Genomic DNA, 4,865 nt, shown 5'->3' on the forward strand with positions numbered 1-4,865 from the left:
TTTTTTTTTTTTTTTTTTCGAGTCAGGGTTTTGTTCTGTAGCCTAAACTGGCCTAAAGCCAATGTCCTCAGCCTCCCCAGGTTAAGCTTGATAAGCCCTAAGCTACAAGATAAAACTAATTGCCCAATACAGAGATCTTGAGAATGCTCAGACACGAGCCTCAAATAGACCCAGATGAGCACAGAGATATAACAACTTGGTGTCTTAGCATCTGTTGTCACATGCCAGGCCATGCCAATTTATTGTGTAGCTGGAAAACCTGGTTAGTCTCAGACAGGAGGCTATTGTATACTGGTTGGTATTTGCTAAGAATGGGTCAGGTGTCTCCTTTATGCCCCCCCCCCTTTTTTTAGTGTTGAATATTCACTAGAGAAGGCTGCTCAGACTGAAGACATTGGGCATTCAGGGTCCCAGTGTAGCACTGAGTCTTCCTCAGGATGAGCTTTTATGCACAAAAACCCATATTCTGGGCTGACATAATTGAGTTCACAAGAACAATTAGCCAGAAGCAGAACTAGAGAAGTTAAAGGCAAAGTCATTTAGAAACTTTTCCGGGTCTATGGACTTTGATGAGTTAGGTCTTTGTTTTTATTCGGGCAGGTGATGCTGTCCATGTGCTGAGTTTTATGGCTTGAATGGTACTTCCAACATGGAGTCAGTTGTGCTAAGGTCTGATTACATCTTCATGGCTAACTTGGGGCTCTACCATAGAACATTGGTCTCATAATACAGATGGTTATTACTGAGGCTGTATTTATTACATTCCAAATTTTCTACTCATTCCCCACTGTGTGTGTTTGTGTGTGTGTATTCTGTGTAGCTCTGGCTGTCTTGGATGAGACTGAACTTAACCTCAGAAATCGCTGGGATTAAAGGTGTGCTCCACCACACCTGACATGAGTCACATTAATTTCCTGAAAGTAGTCATAGAATCAGTATGAGGCATGGCAAATACAGGAGGGTGGGAGAGAGTTGATCTTTAACTTTTTATTTGTTTATATATCTTATGTATATAGGTGTTACATCTGCATACCAGAAGAGGACATCAGATCCTATGAGACATCAGATCTTGTAGTGGTTGTGAGCCACCATGTGGGTGCTGGGAATTGAACTCAGGAACTCTGGAAGAGCAGTCAGTACTCTAAACCACTGAGACATCCCTCCAGACCCAATGATAGTGATAATTTGAAACAACTTAACCACCCAACAGTAGAACTGATCAGCTGGGTCCACCCAGATTTCAAAATCATTAGCTAGTTATTCAAAATCACTAAGTTTGGAGGTTGCTTTTTATTTGTTTTAAGATTTATTTATTTTTATTTATATGAGTACACTGTAGCTGAATTCAGACACACACCAGAAGAGTGCATCAGATCCCATTACAAATGGCTGTGAGCCACCATGTGGTTGTTGGGAATTGAACTTAGAACCTCTGGAAGAGCATCTCTCCAGCTTGGGGGTTGCTTTTTTTTAAAAATTGTTTCCAATTTTGTTATTTTTTGTTTCCTTGATTTTGAGACAGGGCCTCTCTACATAGCCCTGGCTGTCCTGGAACCCACTATGTAGACCAGGCGGACCTCAAACTCAACTGCTGAGATCAAAGGTATGCAGCACTATGCCCAACATGTTTTATTTTTTAGAGCAGGGTCCTTATAACCAAGAGTAGCCTTGAACTCTCTATATAGCTGAGGGTGACCTAGAACTTCTGACCCTGTTACTTTCACACTGAGAGTGCCAGTATTATAGCCATATCCTTGTTTACTAAACTAAGCTACCATTTAATCTACATACATCCCCAGCCCTGAGGTTGTTTATTATGAAACAAACTGGAAGAGAAACTAGTACTTAAAAATGAGACATTGCCACAACAAAATTCTAAAAGATAGTATTGGGCTAGTTGGTCTAAGTGTTTGCTGCATAAGCAGGAGAACTTAATTGTATCCCCAGGATTTGTGTCACAAAATGTCGCAACCAAACAACCAAACAACAGGTACAGGGCCTGAAGGGATGCCGCAGCAGTTATGAGTGCACTGGCTTCGCTTCTAGAGTTGGAGTCCTAGCATTCACACGGCAGCCCACAACCTTCTGGAACTCTAGGCGCAGTCCCATGGGCTCCAATGCCCTCTTGTCTTCTGAGGGCACCAGCATGCATGAGCACACACACACATGTGGGACACACAGACATAATGTCCATGTATTTAAAAAAAGAAGCAGGGGTGGTAAGCATGCTCAGAATGCCAGCTCTAGGATGGCAGAGGCAGGAGGACTGGGGCTCTCTGGCCAGTCAGTCGAAATAAACTTCTGAGCTCTGATCTCAGAGAAAGATGCTGTTTGCAAAAGTAAGATGGACGAAGCTGGAGAGATGGCTCAGCCACTATGCCTGCAGAGGACCTGGGTTTGACTCCCAGCACCAACATGGTGGCTCACAATGTCATAAACTCTAGTTCCTAGGCAGCCAACCCCTCTTCCAATTTCTGAAAGCCAAGACACATATGTGGCACACAAATGTATATGCAAACAAAATACTCATACACAGTGCTAAGGGTTTTACTGCTGTGAACAGACACCTGGCCCTAAGGCAACTCTTTTTTTACAGATGGTTGTGAGCCACCATGTGGATGCTGGGAATTGAACTCAGGACCTCTGGAAGAACGGTCAGTGCTCTTAACCAGCTGAGCCATCTCTCCAGCCCCCCCCTCCCCCCCCAAGGCAACTCTTATAAGGACAACATTAATTGGGGCTGGCTTACAGGTTCAGAGGTTGTCCATTATCATTAAGGCAGGAATATTGCAGCATCCAGGCAGGCACAGTGCAGGAAGAGCTGAGAGTTCTACATCTTCATCTGAAGGCTGCTAGCAGAATACTGACTTCCAGGCAGCTAGAACAAGGGTCTTAAAGCCCACACCCACAGTGACACACCCACTCCAACAAGGCTACACCTTCTAAAAGTGCTACCCTCTGGGCTGAGCATATACAAACTATCATACATACTACATTAAAAAAAAAAAAACATTTTGCCGGGCGTGGTGGCACATGCCTTTAATCCCAGCACTTGGGAGGCAGAGGCAAGCAGATTTCTGAGTTCGAGGCCAGCCTGGTCTACAAAGTGAGTTCCAGGTCAGCCAGGGCTACACAGAGAAACCCTGTCTCGAAAAATCACAAAAAAAACAAAAACAAAAAAATAACCAACATTTTACACACACATACACACACCACTAAGTTGGGTCACACATCACAAACATAAATGTAGCACTGACTTTGGAACCACCAGTGGAAGGACGAAGGATACAGAATAGACTGGTACCTGGGACTGGTGACCTAAATGGCATGGAGAAGCTAAGTTGCTCAACTTGCAGCAGCCAGGAGATCAGGTGTGGCAGTGCACACCTTTAATCCTAACACTCCAGGGGGAGGGGAGCAGAGGCAGGCAGGTCTGTGAATTGAAAGCCTGCCTGGAGTGAGTCCCAGGAAAGTCAAAGCTACATAGTGAGCACTGTCTCAAACTCTCCCCCCCCCCCCGCACAAAAGACCCCCAATGGCCTCCTTTCTACAAGTCCACCTCCAAGTACCTCTCAAAATTTTCATCAAATTGAGAATTTACCAATTGTTTAAGATTCAATCACTTGCCAACAATTCTACTCACCAAACTTAACATTTGAATCTTTTGACATTGTTTTTTTTTTTTATAATTTTTTTTTTTAAGATTTATTTATTTATTATATGTAAGTACACTGTAGCTGTCTTCAGACACACCAGAAGAGGGCGTCAGATCTTGTTAAGGATGGTTGTGAGCCACCACGTGGTTGCTAGGATTTGAACTCCGGACCTTCGGAAGAGCAGTCGGGTGCTCTTACCCACTGAGCCATCTCACCAGCCCATCTTTTGACATTGTTAGCAGCAGTAGGAATAAGCCAGACACAAATGCTGTCATTTGCAACCACCTAAGGAGTTTTGGCTTTTCTTTCTTTCTTTTCTTTTCCTTTCTTTCTTCCTTAAGATTTGTTTATGTGAGTCCACTGTAGCTGTACAGATGGTTGTGAGCCTTCATGCGGTTGTTGGGAATTGTCAGCACCACTCACTCAGTGCCTGCCTGCTCAGGCTCAGATGTATCTATTATTATACATAGATACACTGTAGCTGACTTCAGGCCCACCAGAAGAGGGCGTGAAGTCTCACTACAGGTGGTTGTGAGCCACCATGTGGTTGCTGGGATTTTAACTCAGGACTTTCAGAAGAGCAGTGTTCTTACCTGCTGAGCCATCTTGCCAGCCCTGAGTTTTGGTTTTCATTTAGAGAACCCCTACTTAGTGGAAGCCAAGATTCTTTCCTTTTTTCTTTATTGTATGTGTATCTCTCTGTGTGTTCTATATGTAGAATGCAAATGCCTACAGAGGTCAGAGGTGTCCGACTAACCTAGGGCGGGGTTACAGGGAGCTGTGAGCTGCCTGATGTGGGTGCTGGGAATCTAACTTCTCTTAACCCCTGACCCATGTCTTCTGCCAAGGAAGCCATGATTTTTTTGTTTTATTTTTTTTCTGGTCAAGACAAGGTTTCTCTGCATAGCAGTGCTTGAATGTCCTTGAACTCACTCTCACTTTGTAGACCAGGCTGACATTTACACACATTTACATACACACACACAAATAAACCTGAGGTTGGAGACATGACTTAGCAGTTAAGAGCACTGGCTGCTCTTCCAGAGGACCCAAATTGGATTCAGAACACCTACTTGGTGGCTAACAAGTCTATAACTCATTCCAGTCCCAAGGGATCTGATGCCCTCTTCTGGCCCTTGTACGCAGCAAGAGACATACATGCAGGCAAAACACCCATACACATAAAATAATTTTTAAACACACACACAC

The sequence above is a fragment of the Mus pahari genome, chromosome 3 (genome assembly GCF_900095145.1).
Source record: "Mus pahari chromosome 3, PAHARI_EIJ_v1.1, whole genome shotgun sequence".
Taxonomy (NCBI): Eukaryota; Metazoa; Chordata; class Mammalia; order Rodentia; family Muridae; genus Mus; species Mus pahari.